Genomic DNA, 22626 nt, shown 5'->3' on the forward strand with positions numbered 1-22626 from the left:
CTACAGGTTCACAGAATGGTAAAGACCATAACTAAGTTATCATTGAAGTTTTATATATATAAACCTAGTCAATATTTTATATTCTGTCTTTGTACCTACAATAAATCATTAGTTCCTTTTTTATGACCTTATAAATACTTTCTTTCTATCTCAGAAGCAATTAACTCATGGCACTTGAAAACTAGTAGAGTTCTCTCATTGCAGTTTTAATACCAGAGAGGACTTAATACCAGTCCTTATTATAAAGAGCTTAATAATTACTAGTATAATTTTAGGAATTATGAAAAAATCATTATGAATTAAGAAATAATCTATTAGTCTAACATCACTACAAAACAGGACACTAACCCTGTACTGGCCTTGTTCTCAAAAAGGAATACCCCCACCCCTCCCATTGAGTCTTATTTCTTATCTTTTTAGATAAACCTATATTTATTTTAAATTGCTCCTCAGGCATTGTAACTCTTTTTGTTCAGACTAAATATGTTTTTTTAAGACATTATTAGACAATTGATGAAATTTGGATGGGATTTTCAGCTTAGCAAAAAAAAAAAATAATGTAATTTCCTAGTTTTTGATAGTTACAATATCTTATATTAGATAGTATTTATGTAGTATATAGACATTAAAGTACTTTCATATTAAGCAAAGTAGGAATAACTTTCAAGAGATTTAGAAAAATTCGGTCTGAGGTTATTTTAAACTAAAAAGAAAAGAGCAATTTAATAGGGCTCTTATAAAGTTGAGAAATGATGGATTAAGACAATTATGTGAATGACTTTCAAGGGCATCATGCTGAATTTGTAAAGGTTACATACAGCACACGACACTTATAGATCCTTCTTCAAGAATTAAAGTCAGATAGTTTGTTGCTAAAGACAAGCATTGAAAGAGGATGAGGTTGTTATGGGGTATTAATATAAACCTGCCTTGACAAGTCAATTATGGATGATATAGAATTTCCAGGTAGGAGGGTTATGGCCCTTAAATAAGCTTGGAATTTTATAGGAAAAGAGAAGTGAGAATGAAGTTAGTATTAATGACATCTACTTATGTTTAGTCTTTACTGGAAAGGGCACTATAAAGGGAGAGATGAAGCCATTTGATAGAAGCTAAATTGATTTTAAATAAATGGAAGTTGCTTAAAATCAGCTATTGTTCCTTTAAGAAAAATATTTATTTTGTGGTCAATGATAGTTAAAAGTCACTGTAATTATAATATCTATTTTGCACAATAATTCTAGAGACCCCTTTCCTTTCTGGTCAGCTAATATAGGAAACCATAGCCCCATGCTTTAACCATAAGAGTATAGATGTTGATGAAGGCAGCTTAAGTTTCCACTCACCCCCTCTGTCTTAGGCAGGCCTTCTCCCAACTCCATATTGTTGGCTCTCCTGAGATATTTACTTTAGAAAACGTGGCATAACAAATCTTTGTTCTTCGTCCTTGAGATGTAAATTTAAAAATACACCTCATTCAAACTTAGAATATGGGAATGGCTTTCTCAAAGTTAAGAGCTATCCTTTTGAAATGTAATTATCAAGGAAGGGAAATGCCAGTTTCAGTGGGAAATTGAGACCTCAATTTTGTCTCAAAGTACTCCATCCAAGCTGTATAGTTACTTCCTGCCATCCAGAAACTGAAAGTTTACTTTATCTTGAGTGTTAGCAATTAGCGAGCTCAAAGGTGCCCTCATCACTACTACCTCAGCTCTCCAGAACTCTCTAGCTTGGGAAAACTGCTGCCAAGAAGAAAAGATGTAGAGCAACGGTTCTCAACCTGGGGTTTAATGACTCTTTCACAGAGGTCACCTAAGACCATCAGAAAACCGTAATTTATGTTATGCTTCATAACAGTAGCAAAGTTACACTTATGAAGTTGCAATGAAAATAACTTTATGATTGCAACACCACAACATGAAGAAGTGTACACAATGTTCACAGCATTAGAAGTCTGAGAACCTCCAATTGTTTGTGCTTTTCTGGATTTCTTTAAAAGGTTTATTCAGTTTCTCTTTATGGACCTCTATCATCTCTATAAAGTTAGTTTGAAGGTTGTTTTCTTATGCATCAGCTATATTAGGATATCCAGAGCTTACTATAGTAGGATAGCTGGGCTCTGGTGGTGCCCTGGCTCTTGTTGATTATATTCTTACCTTAGCATGTGGGCATCTGCATTTGGTGTAACTATAGGTCTAGGTGCTTAGTTATGGGTTTGCCTTTGTTGAATGGGTGGGTTTTTGTTTTCCCACTTGGTTTTTGTTTCCTCTCTGATCTAGCTGGACTGGCCTGCGGTTGAGGATAGGGTCTCTACCTAAGTTGGGGGCTGAAGTTCTGGCTGGTGTTCCTCTAGTCCATCAGGGTGCCTCCACTGGAGTTAGGGGCCACGATATGGTGATAAGAAGGGAAAGGCCTGTTAAGGGTAGGCTGGAGAAGCCCTACGAAAGTAGGAGCAGTCTGCAGGCAACCAGCCTACCTGGGGTTTTAAGAGCTGGTGAAGCAGCTGGCCTCTGCCAGAGTTGTTGGCAAGTCTGTGATGACAGTTGGAGGTAGGCTAGGCAGGCACTGAAGAAGTGTGGGTGGTTTGTAGACTGTGGTCTTACTTGGGATTCTGGGTGCCAGCATGGCATCTGATAAAGCAGTGGGCTTCTTCCTAAATTCTGGGCTGGGATATAGTGACAAGGAAGGGGCTTCTCTTGGGGTAAGCTGGATAGAATGTGGAGGAGTGTTGACAATCTTCAAGCAGTGGAATTAATTGGGATTCTGTAAGCCAGCATGGCCTCCGGTAAAGTTCAGTGCCTGCCCAGCCTACTCCCAAGAGCCCCTCTCACCTCCTCACCTTATCCCTTCCCACAATTCAGGAGGAGGCCTCCCTGCTTTGCCAGAGGCCAAGCAAGCATCTAGGCATCCAGAACCCCAAGTAAGTCCCTTGCCTACAGACTGCCAGCACTGCCCCAGGGTCTGCCCATCGAACAGCTCATGGAGAAAGGACTCCTTTTCCTTGAACTTTATCAAAATCACAAATAAATTGTGGAAATGGGCTTCTCTCACTTCAGAACTTGGGAATCGAGTATAGCATGATTTATCCAATTCTGGAATTATCTTGATCGATGGAAGTTATGTTCCATGATAGACAGTAGCTTGGATAGACCTTGCCAGATTCTGGGGTTGCCTTGGACAGTGGATCCTGAGTCCCATACGTTTCCAAAGAATTATGTGTAGCATCCTTTTCTTCATTCTAAATTTGCCCTAGCTAATGGGTACCAAATTAAAATCTTTTGAGGTGTTTAGTTTTGTGTGCAGATAATTACCCCTCTAATATATTTAGCAGGAATTTTCTTCCTGAACTGATCAGGGAGGCTATTTTGAAACCCAAAAGGAAAGTGCCACATATTCTGTCCATCATCTATTAACAGCACAGGGGAATTTTGAAATTCTGTTCAGAACTCAGTGCATTATCCAAAAAAGAAAATATGGCTTAAACAGTATTCAGCATTTGAGGTCTGGTAAGGATTTCTTAGTCCAATAATGGAAATGTATTTACTTTATCACATAGCAGTAACACACTCAGAAAATATTGCATGGATATAGAATATAGTCTCATCTCCCTTAGCATTTGAAAATGGTATGATTCAGGTTAGAATGCATGTAGATAGGAATGGAAAATCATGTACAGCTGTATCAAGTACCTATAGTATGTGGTACTAAAAGTAAAACAGCAAAGGAGATGCTATGGCAAACAGTCCATGTGTAAGTGAAGTTGGAAGCAAAAATGAGTAGGACATTCTCCGATCTCTAGATGAAGAGGAAGAAAATATGATTGAGAGTAGAAAGACCAAAAGAAATGACTCTTAAATTTTATTTTGGACACTCTTGGACTTCTAAGTCCTTGTGCTCTCCCTCAAAGGAATTCAGGGGGGAAACACCTCTATTGTTTTAGATTAGAAAAAAAGCACACTTGAAAGGGATAAAGAGTCCATTGCTACAGGGATCATTACACTGATCTACATTTCAGGTAGGTTCTACACTGACTCAAAATCTCTGGAACAAACAAGGGTGTGGGTTTTGGTGTTTGTTTTGTTTTGTTTTTTCTTTGTCCAGGTGATTGATGGACTTGTTTGGACTGTCTCTTACAGAATAGGGCAATAGCATGTCCTCATTCTTTATACTACAAACAATCCATCTAAATAAATAATAATAATAATAATGTAGTGCTTAGATAGTTCTGACCTCTTACCTTTCAGGTAATTCAGAATCTGATCTCTCTAATCAAGCCCAAGATTTTACTCAGATTCCATCTTTTTACTAGTAACCAGATTTCTTGCCATGTCAACTCCTGGTTTTATAAGATGCTGATTATGAGATAGGAGTCCATCCTCAATGACCTCCAATGCTGATATGTTTCTAGTTACCTTACAGAAACATCAGCTAATAAAGGCATGAATCCTAGAAAAAGAAATCCAAGATTTTATTAAACTATCCTATCAAGCTCAATTCAAGAACAAAAGATTCTAGTATAAAGTCTTAGAAATGTGTCTATGAGCTAATGTACCAGCCTGACTGGTGGGCCAGCGTGATTCCATCTTAAAATCAGTAGAGACCTTGTTACAAGGTCAAAATAAGTTTGTTTCTGTTTTCTATAAAACTTAAATTCCGAACTCTTAGATTTGACCTGATCATATCTTGAACCTTCCTGGATTTCAGCTTTGTTCATACCTAATTGAGTCTTCACCTACACCTACCTTGATAAAATAAGATGTTCTTGTTCTGCCAAATAATTTTGAAATGTTCTGTCAAATTCCTACTTAAATAAAATTCCTCTGGGCATCCTCCAACCCTTGGAAAACCCCTAGTCTTCTTGACTTTGAGCTATATAAACCCTACATCCTCCTGTGTTCAATATTGTTCCTTTAAACCCCATTATAGACAGCCTGATATGACAGAAAATAAAGCTTGTTTAATTCAATTAAAATTTCTTATTCAATGGATTTAACAATGTCTAAATTTCATTTTAATAATGTCCTGAAAAATACTCTTGGGAAGAAAAAGTTCTAGTAAAATATGCTCAGAAGGAGTATCTTAGTTATGGTTTCTAATGCTGTAAAAAACACCATGATCAAGGCAATTGTTATACCAGACAATATTTAATTGGGGTTGGGTTACAAATTCTGAGGTTCGGTCCATTATCATGGTAGGAAGCATGGCAGGCAGCATCCAGGCAGGCATGGAGCTGGAGGAGCTGAAATGTCTACATCTTGTTCTGAAGGCTACCATGAGAGAAGACTGTCTCTTACCTACTGGATAGAACTTCAAAGCCGAACTCCCCACAGTGTTGCACTTCCTCCAACAAGGCCACACCTACTCCAACAAGGACACACCTCCTAATAGTGCCATTTCCTATGGGTCAAGCATATTCAAAACTTCGAAAGGCGACACATTACAAGGGCCTCATATGTTTGATCTGAAAGTCTAGTTTGCATTACTAGCAATAATTTGAAAAGAGGCTTCAGGCCAAAGTTGAATGTGGGACAATCAATGACTTACATTTCAGCCTGGGAATTTTGGGTACAGCAGATTTAGTGCCTCTCCTCAGAGCTGCCAATGTCTCTTACTGGTAGGTAATATAGAACCAGCAGCTTCTTGTGTTTAATAATTTAAAAGAAAGATCAAGGAATCTTTACTTCATAATTATTTAGGGTATATTTTTTACTGTAAAAACTTAAAAGATAGTGCTAAACTTTTGAAGATCTTAAAGACTAATAAAATACTATTTGATTACACAGAGACAATAATTATAATATTCACATGACTCTTCCCCAGTCTTTATTTACAACTGTTTCATGGTAGAGATGATTAAAATGAAGAATTAAAAATTTAATTCAAAAAATTTAACTTTATGCATTGTTAGAAAAATAAATATTTACTCATTGCTTAATATCCTGAAAGTAGTTATTGCAGGGATATAATTTAAAATACTTACCTTCCTGATGTTTGGAAATATAACTTTAAAAGATCAAGTCTCAACACTAGACATGCTGCTTTTTGTATTCTAAAACTAGGATTTTTGATGAGACTTGCAAGCTGAACTCTAAACATATATCAGTGGCACAATAGCTATTCTTTAACTTCCTACTAATAAGAATAATGAGCAACTTAATGTGTCTCAAACTTGGAGATGTGTTTCTTTTGGTAGTACAATGTCCTTAGCTTGGATATCTATGGCTTCTGAGTCCTTGTGATCATCTTCAAATGAGTCCATACAACAGTATGTTGAGCAAGTAAATGCTTCATTTGTGGTTCAAGCCCTCCTCCTCCTCCTCCTCCTCCTCCTCCTCCTCCTCCTCCTCCTCCTCCTTCTTCTTCTTCTTCTTCTTCTTCTTCTTCTTCTTCTCCTTCTTCCTTTTCTGGATATTTTGTATTTGGTTTTGATGATTTCTGGTGGTTTAACAGTATAGTTAGGCCCCAGAATAAACCTTGTTTTGTCTTTATAGATCATTTCTTTTATACCGTTTCCTAGAGAAGTAATCATTTGGTAATTGTTCCCATTTTAAGGTGACATACACTGACAGATGTCAGTCATTCTTATTACATACTGTTTTGTCATCAAATTTTCTCATTTTAAATGCATTCTTCTTTGTTTCAATGCTTGACATATTATTCAAATACTGTCATGTATCAGTAGTATTAGCAACTAAACTTTCTGTAGATCTTTTTTCCAATCATCAAAACAGTAGCTCAGACTGGGGATGGGGGAAGGATTCATTCTGCTTATATTTCTCCTTTTTTGTAAACCTACTATAGGGAAGAAGTACAACTTTGTTTCACTGCTGGGTCTAACACTTATTTATAATTTATTTTCATTTGATGAACAAGACCCTACTAGATAATTGCTTTTTACTCCTATACATAACTGTGTTTTCAGAGCATACCAGTGTTTGCAACACACTGAGCATTCTACTAATATCTACAAAAGAATTTTTCCCCTCTATACTGAAAGATCAGTTAAAACAATCAATTTTTATACCTTTTGCTATATATTCAGTGACTAAAAAAAAAAAATCAAGAAAATTAAAAGACATGTATAAATGAATAGACTGCACAATTTTCACCACAATCCCTTTATTAGATATTTTCTTCATTTACATTTCAAATGCTATCCCAAAAGTCCCCTATACCCTCCCCCCACACTGCTCCCCTACCCACTCACTCCCACTTCTTGGCTCTGGCATTCCCCTGTACTGGGGCATATGATGTTTGCAATACCAAGGGGCCTCTCTTCCCATTGATGGCCATCTAAGTCATCTTCTGCTACATAGGCAGCTAGAGACACGAGCTCTGGGGGTACTGATTAGTTCATATTGTTGTTCCACCAATAAGGTTGCAGATCCCTTCAGCTCTTGGGTACTTTCTCTAGCTACTATATTGGGGGCCCTATGTTCCATCCTATAGATGACTGTGAGCATCCACTTCTGTTTTTGCCAGGCACTGGCAAAGCCTCACAGGAGAAAGCTATATCAGGATCTTTTCAGCAAAATCTTGCTGGCGTATGCAATACAGCCTGTGTTTGGTGGCTGATTATGGGATGGACCCCCAGGTGGGGCAATCTCTGGATGGTCCATTCTTTCCTCTTAGCTCCAAACTTTGTCTCTGCAACTTCTACCATGATATTTTATTCCCTATTCTAGGGAGGAATGAAGTATCCATGAGTTGGTCTTCCTTATGCTGTTATTGAAGATCAGCCTTAGTCCGTCATGATCTGATAGGATGCATGGTATAATTTCAATATTTTTGTATCTGTTGATGCCTGTTTTGTGTCCAATTATTTGGTCAGTTTTGGAAGCGGTACCATGAGGTGCTGAGAAGAAGGTATATCCTTTTGTTTTAGGATAAAATGTTCTGTAGATATCTGTTAAATCTTTTTGTTTCTTAACTTCTGTTAGTGTCCATGTGTCTCTGTTTAGTTTGTTTCCAGGATCTGTCCATTGGTGAGAGTGGGGTGTTGAAGTCTCACTATCACTGTGTGAGGTACAATGTATAATTTGTGCTTTACTAAAGTTTCTTTAATGAATGTGGCTGCCCTTGCATTTGGAGCATAGATATTTAGAATTGAGAGTTCATCTTGGTAGATTTTTACCTTTGATGAGTATGAAGTGCCCCTCCTTGTCTTTTTTGATAACTTTGGGTTGGAAGTCGATTTTATTCGATATTAGAATGGCTACTCCAGCTTGTTTCTTCGGACCATTTGCTTGGAAAATTTTTTTCCAGCCTTTTACTCTGAGGTAGTGTCTGTCTTTATCCCTAAGGTGGGTTTCCTGTAACCAGCAAAATGTTGGGTCCTGTTTGTGTAGCCAGTTTGTTAGTCTATGTATTTTTATTGGGGAATTGAGTCCATTGATGTTAAGAGAAATCAAAGAAAAGTAATCAGTGTTTCCTGTCATTTTTGTGGTTAAAGATGGGAATCTGTTCTTGTGATTGTCTTCCTTTAGTTTTGTTATAGGATTACTTTCTTGCTTTTTCTAGGGTATAATTTCCATCTTTGTGTTGGTGCTTTCCTTTTATCATCCTTTGAAGGGCTGGATTCGTGGAAAGATATTGTGTGAATTTGGTTTTGTTATGGAATACTTTGGTTTCTCCATCTATGGTAATTGAGAGTTTTGCTGGGTATATTAGTCTGGGCTGGCATTTGTGTTCTCTTAGTGTCTGTATAACATCTGTCCAGGATCTTCTGGCTTTCATAGTCTATGGTGAGAAATATGGTGTAACTCTAATAGGCCTGCCTTTATATGTTACTTTACCTTTTTCCCATACTGCTTTTAATATTCTGTCTTTATTTAGTACATTTTTTGTTCTGATTATTATGTGTCGGGAAGAATTTCTCTTCTGGTCCAGTCTATTTGGAGTTCTGTAGGTTTCTGTGAGTTCATGTGCATCTCTTTCTTTAGGTTTGGGAAGTTTTCTTCTATAATTTTGTTGAAGATATTTGCTGGCCCTTTAAGTTGTAAATTTTCATTCCCATCTACTCCTATTATCCGTAGGTTTGGTCGTCTCATTGTGTCCTGGATTTCCTGGATGTTTTGAGTTAGGATCTTTTTGCATTTTGCATTTTCTTTGATTGTTGTGTCCATTTCCCACCCCCCCATGGAATCTTCTGCACCTGAGATTTTCTCTTCCATCTCTTGTATTCTGTTGCTTATACTCACCATCTATGGTTCCTGATTTCTTTCCTAGGATTTCTATCTCCAGAGTTGTCTCCCTTTGAGTTTTCTTTATTGTTTCTACTTCCATTTTTAGATCTTGGACAGTTTTGCGCAATTCTGTCACGTGTTTGTTAATGTTTACCTGTTTAGCAGTGTTTGCCTGTAGTTCTTTAAGGACTTCTACCTCTTTAGCAGTGTTCTCCTGTAATTCCTTGAGGGATTTTTGTGTTTCCTCTTTAAGGGCTTCTAATTGTTTAGCAGTATTCTTCTGTAATTCCTTGAGGAATTTTTGTGCTTCCTCTTTAAGGGCTTTTACCTGTTTAGCAGCATTCTCCTATATTTCTTTAAGTGAGGTAGGTATTAATGCTCTTCTTAAGATCTTCTACCACCATCATGAGATATGATTTTAAATTTGTGTCTTGCTTTTCGGGTGTGTTGGGGTATCCAGGACTCGTTATGGTGGATGTACTGGATTCTGCTGAAGCCCAGTGTTCTTGGTATCTGTTAATAAGATTCTTAATTTGCCTTTTGCCATCTGGAAATATCTGGTATTAATGTTCAAGCTGTCTCTGGTTGGAGCTTGATCCTCCTGTGATTCTGTTAGCCTCTGTCAGCACTCCTGGGATTCCAACTCTCTCCCGAGTTCCAGTGGTCAGAGCACTCCTTGCAGGCAAACTCTCCTCTTTCAGGGCAGGTGTCCAGCTGTCTGGAGCTCTGATCCACCTCCTGAGTTCTGGGGTCAGAACTCTCCCTGTAGGCCCACTCTCCTCTGACAAGGAATGTGCTCGGGGGTCTGGGTCTCAGCTCCACCTCCTGGCTGAGGATGAAGGCCCTATGGGACCCTGACCAAGAAGCTCTGTTGCTTCTATTGTCCACGTGCTCTCAGGTGATCAGGAAGTTCTGGGTGTGCTAAGGGTCCTGCAGCGTGGAGAGTCCTCTGGTGCCCTAGATGTTCTTGACCGGGTTCACACAGAAGATGGTGGGGCTGGCCCTGACCTGAATGGATCCCAGCCTCTGGTCGAGCGGGGTTCCTTTTTCCCTGTTCTTGCTGGCACAAGACCCTCCACAATTCTTTGGAGCTGATGTTGCATTCCACTCACCAGTGAACCCGAGGTGATCCTGAGGTCCTGTGGCATGGAGAGCACTCTGGAGCCCTTAGCGGGCCTCTGCTGGGCTGAGAAGGAAGATGCAGTGGGTGGCCCCAACCAGAACAGATCCCAGCCTCTGGTCCAGTGGGGTTCCTTTGTCTAGACTGCCCATTTTTGCATGTGAAATTCTTATGTAAGTACTGTATTTAAATCACCCTTTCCTACTTTCAATACTCTGGTGTTCTATTTATTCCATCTCAAATTCATTGCCTTTTATTACTTAATCATACACATTTATAAATATATAAATTTATAAATAGACCCTTCTGAGTTTGTCTGAATTTTCTTGTATGTATATGTGTTTAGCTGACTGCTTAAGATTAGATAAACTATCAGGAGAATTGTTCCTGGACAAGACAGATTCTTCCTCTCTCAGCAGCCAACAGAAGTTTGTGAAATTTCCCTCATCCACACTATGAGAGTAACTGGTGCCATTTTCCAAGCCATATTTAGTCAACCATATTGTTGAGATACATAGGTACAGTTTTCCAGTCACATAAAGAAGTCATTATATCACAGATAAGGTCCTGTTTCTATAGATCTAATAATCTTTTATTTACATTTTCAATAGTTTTCTATCACCCTCAATTGTAGTGGTGATATTGCAGATGTGTCAATTAGGACTGGATACCTTATGGTCCGTTGTTCTGTGTAATTTGGGCAGTTGTAAATTTTGTAATTATATGTATCTGCTGCTGCAAAAAATAAGTATTTCCACAATGATGGATGACATATAAAATTTAAGGGTCTATTAGAACAAAATGGGATTTTCTATAAAAGTGGACACTGATTACAAATATCATGATCAAAGTACAGCACAGATTCCACAGGTTCCACAGTTCCTTAGTGGAACCAAACGTTATTAATTTGTTTACTTGAAAGTATTATTTTTAAAAGGTTATAGTTAATATTGTGACTACACTTTAAATTATTTATGGGATTATTGGTTTCAGTTTATTGTGTAATAAACTGTGTAGTTAAATTTGTTTTATAGCATGCATTCAGTCATTCTCAGTTATTCATGGATTTCTATTTTAGTTTGTGTTATATAAAAATTTAAATCAATACAAGGTTCATTTTGATGCAAATTCAAGACAAGTGTTTGTTTTTATATAATATTCATATTATTTTAAAATATACATGTATGTAGTATGCTTTGATCATGTTCACCGTCAATTCTCCTAACTCTTCCCAAATCCACCCACCAATACACTCTCCCAACTTCATGTTCTTTTCTCTTTTGTTATTTTTATAACATACCGAGCCCAATTTATGTTGCCTGTATGTTCCAGGTACAAGTACTGCAGGTTGGACTGAAATGACCTACCAGGTGCCACTCCTTTAAAGTGAATAGCATTCATTCCCTAACAGGCTTCACCTGTCTCTAGCTTCTTGTGAAACAGCTCTCCAAAGTTGAATGCTACCTGGCTTGATGGTGTACTGGGTTTTTTTAGGGAACAAAGTGGCTATGATTTCCTAAGTGAAGCAGATCTGTCATTTCCAGGAGAATGTGTTTATTCTTATTTGACTCTAACTTCTGCTCGGCCTTCCATGATGTTCCTTGAGCCTTGCAATGAGATGTTACTGTAGATGAATATTGCTATTTTTTCACCTAAAACATATGTATTTTTACAAAGATATTGAAATACATTTTAGAGAAAAAAACCCAGCACATTGAACAAAGTGTTCTAGGAAAATTGGACACTTACATGTAAATGAATAAAACTTGATCATTGTCTCTTATCCTGAACAAAAATCAATGCCACGTTGATCAGCTATCTCAGTAAAAGAACTGAAATATTCTGGAGAAAAAAAGAGAGAGTACACCAGAATATAGTCTCAGGTAGTAACTTCTTTAATAGGTTCCCCATCATTCACTAAACAGGACCAACAATAGAAAAGTGAGATCTCATGACATTTTAAAGATTCTGTACTGGCTTGACCTTGTACAGTCTTATGCATGTTGTCCCAATCCCAACGTGTATCAGTTCTGATGTGTCCTAAAGATGTTGTTTTCTTGAATCATCTATCTCCTTTGGTCCATATAATCATTTTGTTTCCTCTTTTTATAGATGAATTCACTGGAAATGAATAGAGAATTAGAAGGTGTGATTATCTCTGTAGCTATTGCAGCAACTTTGAAGAGAAAAACTTATTGCTAGCCTAATAATAAATCAAGGCATTTCACAAGTTACCCAAATATCTCTCACCTTGAACTTTAGTGCCTTGTGTTTTAAGAAATATCTAATTTAGAATCAATGTCAAGTAGTGACTCTAGTTTCCAAAAACCCTTTTTTCCATAGCTATTAATGTAAAGAAAAAAAATATTGCCATAATTTAAGTCAGACATGAGAAAAAATCACATAGATAAAGATGGAGTACAAATGCATCAGGTCCTGAGTTGTTAACTAGGTTAACAGAGAAATTACTGATTTTTAAGAATTAAAATCTCTGAGAGATGGTGCTGATAGGTGTACTTTTTTTTTTCAAGATTTATTTATTTATTATATGTAAGTACACTGTAGCTGTCTTCAGACACCCTGGCAGAGGGCATCAGATCTCATTACAGATGGTTGTGAGCCACCATGTGGTTGCTGGGATTTGAACTCAGGACCTTCGGAAGAGCAGTCAGTGCTCTTAACCATTGAGCCATCTCTCCAGCCCCAGGTGTACTTTTTATGCTGAAGCTAACTGGAAATAATATAAATTAGGTCCTGTTCTTATGATGAAGTTTTCTCTAACCTTGATTTTTCTCACATTCAGTAATCCAAAGGGACAAATGAAGAATCAGTGTGTTAATTAATTCTGCGTTCTTGCCCCCAAACTACCTGAAAGAAAGAACTTAGGAGAGAAAAAGATTATCTAGACTCATGACTTCAGATGGTCACATTCTGATACAGCAGGAAAGGCGTGACAGAAGTCTCTCAGTTCGTGAGAAGTGAAGCATGCTTTACAGCAGTAGCTGTTCACAAGGTGTTGGACACATAGGCTCACATCTTAAAAGTTTCTTTGCCTCGTATCTGGAAATGGCATAGCCAGAAGGTGAAAGGGTACAAAGCAGGAATCTGGAAAGTTTGAATTTAAGTTCCAAACTCTAAATACTGTCAAATAACTATGTTACAAGATTATATTCATAAGAAGAAGAAGAACAGGAAACAATAACAACAAATTTAAACTGTATAGACTAAACCAATTCTAGAAAGACAGCAAAATCAATATCTGGAACAGGACTTGTAGAGAGACAAAGGAGACAGAAGGACTCATTAAGAATACAGAGGGGAGAACTTTAGAATATTAAAATAAAGATATACTTAGTAGATATGGATTTAGATGAAAATGGCTTAGTTAACATTCATTTTATGAAGGGATTACTAAGTACTGTGAATCATAACAGTTTATTACTTCTTTGAGTAAATTTTTCTTTGAGTATGAAAATCCATTTACATATATAACATATCACTATTTTCATGGCAACAACTGGATAGAATTGGCCATTTTAGTGCTTGTAGTTTCATCTGCAAATTATCTTTTACAAATGCTGATGGATCATACAATTATGTAAGACAGTCCAAATTCCATGCAAAATAAAAAGTATTCATGTCTTAAATTTATATTATCATTTTGAAAAATCATTTGAAAAAATGAGAATTATTTTATGAAGCAAGAAGGGAAGTTAATTAATAAAGAAGATCACATTATGGAATTTGAGCTTCACCTATGAACTGCACTCCCAAGAATAGAGAATAAGTGATTAATTTGCTATTGTCCTCCTCCAGTTTATTCAGCAACAAAGAAAGCTGTCATTTGGTGTGTGTTAGTTGTGTGCATATACCAATGATGGTGTGCGTACATGCACCCTCACTGACTTCCGACTAGTCAGAAGATAGCCAAACTGAAATGCATCTGTGTTGCCACTGTGCCTTAGAAGATGTGCATTCTCCTTTTTAGCTGTCAGCATCACATTTCTTTGCATTCACAAGTGTTTACTACCTCAGCCAAACCAGACCCTCTCATTGCCCTTCATGGCACCTGCTATAGTAATTGTTGGCACTTGCAGGCTTTATTTTTTAATTAGGAGCAAACCTGGGGTTATACCCTTTGATAGGAAATAATAAGAAATGTAATAAATGGAGAAGGATTAGAATTTCTAAGCATCCCCCAAAAAGTAAGGCATTTGGAGAAACACTGTCCTCCAATTATTTTGGGCATCAACCTAATTATAAAGGCATTGAGGACCTAGGGCAGTATTGGGTTTTCCTCTCAAAATCAGCAGGAGCCTTTGACTACCAGCTGCCCCATGCAGTTCTGAGTGGTGAAGATAATGATGAAAAAAAAGTGTAAGATTCTGTGGGAATAGTGAGGTTTAGTGCTTTGTCTTTCAACACTTACAGGAAGGACAAGGACTCACATGTATTCTTTTCAGCTTTTAGGTCTTTGTAGCCTGGGTAGTACTTATTGCCTTAATTAGGTACCTTAGTCCATCCAAAAGAATAGCACCGGGGCTCCTGCATGTTTATAATGTGGGCTTGGTTCCCTTGAACCATAAATGCTGAATTTTGATTATAAAACTGATTTGCATCTTTTTCTGAGCCTTGTCTCCACTGTATGCTAAATATCTACAGAAACATTTCTTTTACCAGAGTCTCCCACTGTGTATCACTAGCTACATAACTCAACTCTACAACTGATGGGCCAGTAACAAAAAAACAACTGGGATTTAGTATCTCACACTATCCTTAAAAAAACTGACAACCAGGTGATAAGATATATTCAAATGACTGCATTTAAGCTCACATGTATGTGAGCATTCATGTATGTATGTGTGTGAAAATATAAGGCAAGCTTTTCCATTCATATTAAATAGTATAGCTGACAAAATCCCAGAAGACCTGTGAAAACACTGCATGGCAAAAACTCTTTGCACTTTATAATAAGACCAACATTCTCAATCTGTTCCCAGGTAAGAAAAGACAGGAAATGAACTTGTTTTGGGTGCAAGCTTGTTCTAATCTGGACTATCTTGACATAGACTTGACAAGTCCTGCTATCTCTGGCTTCTAGGTCATGTTCTTATCTTAATCCATTGTGCCATTCAGTACTTTGCTAGGGAAAGCATTCATAATTTCAGACTGTGCTAGAGAATACCAGGCCTCTGCTGGGTATAGAGTGCAGTATTTTATCCTATAACTTTTATACATTTCATCACCTTTTGAGCTGCCAGTAATGTGCAGACAGCTGCAAAGAGATTTGGCCCCATGAAGAATAAATTGTGCCAGCTTAAAGCTTAATAACAGTGGGCCACTCATCCTTTCCTCCAGATTTTAGATATGTTACCATGAAAATGGATCAAAGGGATACACATAGCAGTTTCTTCAACCAATCAATCTATCAAAACTAAATTAGAATGCAGAAAACAGAAGATAACTTAATATAACCAAAGGTGACATCACATTGTACTGGTGTATTTCAGTTGTTCATATAAAGTAAGTCAGGAATCTCTAGCTTTTAGAGGAAGCACTGTGTACTTTACTATCAACATGAGTAGCTGAGTATATAGACATCTTTACAAGAAATGTCATGGTTTGCTTAAAATTAATGTGTTAAAATGACTTTAATGTTTCAAAGAATTATATTCAGATTAGATACTGCAATTATGTGTTTGTGAATATAATATTTATGTATTCATATCTGGTGCTGGGTTGAAAATAAATAAATTGAGCTAGGCAGGAATGAAAGAATAAAGTGAAAATGAATATAATGTTAGTGAGGGAGAGCGAATAGAACAGTGTCATCCCCCAAAGGTAGTTCCTATGAATGACATCATAGATTATCATAAAACATCTTGCCAAGACTACAGTATTTTTTTTTCCTTCAAAACAGGGTATCTCTGTATAGTCCTGGCTGTCCTTTGTAGACCAGGCTGGCCTTGAACTCAAAACTCAGAAATCCACCTGCCTCTACCTCCCAAGTGCTGGGATTAAAGGTGTGCGCCACCACCACCCGGCTGACTATCAGTATTGTGTGTGTGTGTGTGTTTAATTGAACTTACTTCAAGAAATCTGCCTTCTTTTTTGACATTTTGTTTATTATTTTATGTGAGTGTATCTGTATGCATGTACACACACATATATGCAGGTATGCTCAGAGGCCAGAAGATGGCACCAGATTCTCTGAGGACAATAATTACATTAGGGTATGAGCTCCTGATATGAGTGTTGGAAAGAAAACTCCAGTCAATTCCAGAGCAACAAGAACTCTTAATCACTGAACCATCTACTCACATCCCCTCAAAGCTCCATTCCTACAGCATATTTATTGATATATGTTTATCTTGGTGAACCAAAGAGCTTTGATCAGGGTTACTCAAAGAAGAAGGAATGAATGAAAAACAGCTACATCACAAAATGCCCATTCTAACATGGAAACATACAGGCAGTTTGACAGTAGGGGGATCTTGTCTCTCCAACTCCACTGGTCACAATTACCCTCCTCCCTTCCCCTGCAGCAAGTGTTTATTTCTCTTTATACTTCTAGAGAGGAGCAAATTCGAACCTTCTAACTTTCTGTTCTGCCATACATGTGACCTTTTATCTCCTAAGTATCTCAAGCATCTTGCTCTCTCTCTTTTGCCTGGAGGGAATATTCCAGTCCAGAGGAAATTGACAAATAGCAGGAAGAACTGCTGTGCTGTAGTAGTCCTGGTGCTTCAATAATACTTACTGTGCTTTGTTGTGATGCAATATGCAAAAGCAATGAAACTGCCAATTTGAATCCATCCAACAGGAGCCACAATATAACCTAAAGTGGAAAGGTAAAAGCCCACCACTTAAGGAAAAAAAAATATGACCTATCACACAACATAAATGATACATGTTCTTAGGTGTTTTCAGATTCTAGTAACCGCACTGGCTCATAGTGCCTGTCACTGACCACACTTTATTGCCTCAAGTAAGCATTATTATCTTGCATCATAATGAAAAGAAGCATGAGTCCAGAGAAGTAAGACATACCAAGAGAATATGTTTATATAATTGTATAATAATTGCTCTATTTAAAGCTTATTGCGGTTAACTTCTTTCAATATCTAATGTCTAATGTAACCATTATCACGGACATGGATATATAAGAAAATACAGTAGAGCTAGGCATTGGTACTATCTATAGTACTAGGTGTCCATTGATAATCAGAGTGTAACCCTGAAGTATGAAGGAGATATTATCATCTAACTTAGAATTGCTTAAATACTTCAGAATGTAAGTTACTTGAGAATTGTTATAAGAATTAAATTGACACAGAACAATATACATGTGCTAGGTTTTCATTCAAATAATCTTGTGAGCTGAGTTTCCAAATTGTAGGTAGTTATACCCTAACTTCTATAAGCAAGAAAGATATTCACACACACACACACACACACACACACACACACACACACACACACACACACACTCACTCACACACACTCACTCACACACACTGAAAGTAGATAAATCCCAACTAAAATCATAGGTCTTAGACCACAGATATGATTCTGATCAACTTATACCTTACTAAATTCATTTGATTATCACATTCTTCTAAATGTCACAAAATATTAGTTTCTAATAAATAAAATTAGATATAGCAAAGTTAGATATTGGCAAATCAAAACATATAGCTAAGAGAAAATAAAGAACAATTTTATAAACTTATATAAAATCATATTTATATTTAAAATAATGTTTTGGTGTCCTGGTTGTTTTTGTTTTTGTTTTTTCTGTCAACTTAGAATAATTTGAGGTACCTGAGAAGAAAGAAACGTCAGCTGGACAATTGCCTTGTCAGTTTGTCCTGTGGGCATATCCATAGGGCATTGTCTTGATCACTAGTTGACATTGGAGGGCTCTGTCTACTGTAGGCAATACTATGTCTAGGCAGCTTGGCTTGCACTGTGCAAAAGTGGAAACCAGAAAACGAGCCACCAGGCATTCTTCCATGTGTTGTGCTTTCAGTTCCTTCTCTGATGTTCCTGAAGGATGGATTCTAATCTGGGAATGTGAACAAATTAACCCTTCTCTGAGTTTCTTTGATGAAAATATTCCATTATAACAGCCTAGGAGAAACTATGTCTCAGCACAGGGGAATGCCAGGGCCAAGAAGTGGGAGTGGGTGGATAGGGGAGTTGGGGGTGGAGGGTATGGGGACTTTGGGATAGCATTGGAAATGTAAATGAGAAAATACCTAATAAATTTAAAAAATATATAAAAGGTAAAAAAAGAAAATTAGTATGTATATATTTAAAATAGAATGAAGCAGGAAAATATTTTGCTATCAAATCATTATATAAAAATATTTTAGGAAATTATTTGATTTGAAAAAGTAGGCAGGAGGGCAATGTTTTCTTACATTAGGAATTTAAGTGTTGTAGAAAATGTTTCTAGACTTTGAAAAAGGTCTCTTAAGTTATGCTTATTGCAGGATTTTTTTAAATCAATAACAGAAGTAAATAACTTGGAACTAAAAGATAAGTAATTTCTCAGAGCAAGAGAGTGTGTGTATCTGTGGGGTCCTTGTTTAAAGAGGGAAAGAAGGGAGAATAAATAAAGGAAGTGATAAGGCATCCTATCAAAACAACTGAGCCATTACTGTGATGTGAGCAATGTGTGTGTCCGAGATGGACACAAACACAAGACATACAGGGAAAGCAACCAAGACAATAAGACATATTGTACAAAGACAGGGAAAGAATAGATGACAAGGTAATAGGAAATAGGTAATTAAGACACCCATGAAACACACAGTCGTTCCTAACAGCTTAAGGTGTTGGTGTTTCAGCTAGCTTCACCTTTTGGCCAGAACTGAAGAATATTACTGTGGTAAATATTCTTGGTTGTCAACTAATTACATCTGGAATTAACTAAAACCCAATAATGGGAGTAGCAAACATTTGATGTGTTTCCGGTTATTTTTATTTATGTATTTATTTATTTATTTATACTCTATATTTTCCCTCCTATTGCTCCACATCACATAGCTCCTTCCCACCCTGCTCCACTTGGATGCCCCAACCCCCTATGCCACCTGACCTCTAAACTCCCTGGGGCTTCCAGTCTCTTGAGGGTTAGGTGCATCATCTCTGAATGAACACAGACATTGCTACCCTCTACTATATGTTTGTTGGGGGCCTCATATCAGCTAATCTATGCTGCCTATTTGGTGGTTCAGTGTTTGGGAGATCTCAGAGGTCCAGATTAACTGAGACTGCTGGTCCTCCTACAGGGTTGCCCTTCTCCTCAGCTTTCAGTTTTTCCCAAATTCAACAACCGGAATCAGCTGCTTCTGTCCATTGGTTGGGTGCAAATATCTGCGTCTCTTTCAGCTGCTTGTTGGGTCTTCCGGAGTGCAGTCATGCTAGGTCTCTTTTTATGAGTGCTCCACAGTCTCAATAATAGTGTCAGGCCTTGTAACCTCCCCTTGAGCTGGATCCCACTTTGGGCCTGTGGCTGGGCCTTCTTTTCCTCAGGCTCCTCTCCATTTCCATCCCTGTAATTCTTTCAGACAGAAACAATTATGTATGGCTCAGAGTTGTGACTGTGGGATGCACCCTCCTCCCTCTTCTTGCTGGAGGTGGGCTCTATAAGTCCCCCCTCCCTACTGATGGGCATTTCATATAAGGCCCCTCCCTTTGAGTCCTAAGAGTTTCTCACCTCCCAGGTCTCTGTACTTTTATTTCTTTTACTAATATTCACTTATGAGTACATACCATCCATGTCCTTTTGGGTCTGAGTTACCTCACTCAGGATGATGTTTTCTAGATACATCCATTTGCCTGCAAAACTCAGGATGTCCTCATTTAGCTGAGTAGCATTCCATTGTGTAAATGAACCACATTTTCTGTATCTATTCTTCTGTTGTGGGACATGTAGGTTGTTTCCAGCTTTTGACTATCACAAATAAGGCAGCTATGAACATAGAAGAAGCTGTGCCCCTGTGGCATGGTGTGGCATCTTTTGGGTATATTCCCAAGAGTGGTATAGCTGGGTCTTCAGGTAGATCTAGGTCCAATTTTCTGAGGAACTTCCAGATTGATTTCCAGAGTGGTTGTACCAGTTTGCAATCCCACCAGCAATGGAAGAGTATTTCTCTTTCTCCACATCCTCTCCAATGTGTTGTCACCTTACGTTTTGATCTTAGCCATTCTGATTGGTGTAAGGTGGAATCTCGGGTTCGTTTTGATTTGCATTTCTCTGATCACTAAGGACTTTGAACATTTCTTTGGGTGCCATTCAAGATTCTTCAGTTGTGAATTCTCAGTTTAGTTCTATACCCCATTTTTTGATTGGGTTGTTTGGTTTTTTGGTGACTAACTTCTTGAGTTCTTTATATATATTGGATATTAGCTCTTTATTGGTTTGTGAAGATATTTTACTCAATCTGTAGATTGTTGATTTATATTATCAATTATGTCCTTTGCCTTACAGAAGCTTGCCAGTTTCATGAGGTCCCATTTATCAACTCAATCTTAGAGCATGATCCAGCCATTGGAGTTCTGTTCAGGAAATTTCCCCCTGTGCCAATGAGTTCAAGGCTCTTTCCTACTTTCTCCTTCCACTTCCCATTTATTGAAGATGCTTTCTTTTTTCCATTGTGTATTTTTGGCTTCTTTGTCAAAGATCAAGTATGTGTAAGTGTGGTGGTTTTACTTCTGGGTCTTCAGTTCTATTCCATTGATCAACGTGTCTGTCTCTGTACCCATACCATGCAGTTTTTATCCCTATTGCTCTGTAGGAAAGCTTGAGGTCAGGGATGTTGATTCTGCCAGCTGTTCTTTTATGGCTAAGAATTTTTTTCCCTATTCTGGGTTTTTTTGCCTTTCCAGATGAATTTGAGAATCATGCTTTCTATGTCTTTGAACAATTGTATTGGGATTTTGGTGGGGATTGCATTGAATCTATAGATTGCTTTTGGTAAGATGATCATTTTTACTATGTTAATTCTGCCAATCCATGAGCATGGGAGATCTCTCCATTTTATGAGATCCTCTTTGATTTATTTCTTGAGAGACTTGAAGTTATTTGTCATGCAGGTATTTCACTTGTTTGGTTAGTGTTACCCGAAGATATTTTGTATTATTTGTGGCTATTGTGAAAGGAGTTGCTTCCCTAATTTCTTTCTCAGCCTGTTTATCATTTGTATAAAGGAAGGCTACTGATTTATTTGAGTTAATTTTAAATCCAGCCATTTTGCTGAAGTTGTTTATCAGCTGGAACAGTTCTCTGGTATAATTTTTGGGATTGCTTATGTATACTATCATATCATATGCAAATAGTGATACATATATTTCTTCTTTGCCAATTTCTATCCCCTTAATCTCTTTTTGTTGTGTTATTGTTCTACCTAACACTTCCAGTACTATATTGAATAGGTATGGGAAGAGTGGGCATCCTTGTCTTGTTCCTGATTTCAGTGGGATTGCTTCAAGTATTTCTCCATTTAATTTGATATTGGCTGTTGGTTTGCAGTATATTGCTTTTATTATGTTTAGGTATAGGACTGGAATTCCTGTTCTTTCCAATACTTTTAACATGAAGAAGTGTTGTATTTTGTCAAATGCTTTTTTTCTGTATCTAAGGAGATGACCATGTGATTTTTTTCTTTGTTTATATAATGGATTGCTTTAATGTATTTTCATATATTAAACCAACCTTGCATCCCTGGGGTGAAGCCTACTTGATTGTGGTGAATGATGGTTTTGATGTGTTCTTGGATTCAGTTTGCAAGAATTTTATTGAGTAATTTTGCATTGATATTCATAAGCAAGATTTGTCGAAGTTCTCTGTTTTGGTTGGGTCCTTGCATGATTTAGCTATCAGAGTAAACTCTGGTTACAAAGAATGAGTTAGGTAGTGTTCTTTCTCTTTCTATTTTATGGAATAGTTTGAGGAAAATTCATAGCAGGTCTTCTTTGGTAGAATTCTGCACTAAATCCATCTGGCCTTGGGCTTCCTTTGCTTGGGAGCTTTTTAATGACTTCTTCTACTTTCCTTGTATGATATGGGCCTGTTTAGATAGTTTACCTGCTCTTGGTTTAACTTTGGTATATGGCATCTGTCTAGAAAACCATCCATTTCATCTAGATTTTCCAGTTTTGTTGAGTATAGGCTTTTAGAGTAGGATCTGATGATTTTTTGAATTTCCTCCATTTCTGTTGTTATGTCTCCCTTTTGTTTTCTGATTTTGTTAATATGGATCCTGCCTCTAGGACCTTTAGTTAGTTTGGCTAAGAGTTTATCTATCTTAT

The sequence above is a fragment of the Mus caroli genome, unplaced genomic scaffold, assembly GCF_978045245.1.
Source record: "Mus caroli unplaced genomic scaffold, Mus_caroli_1 scaffold_6, whole genome shotgun sequence".
NCBI lineage: Eukaryota > Metazoa > Chordata > Mammalia > Rodentia > Muridae > Mus > Mus caroli.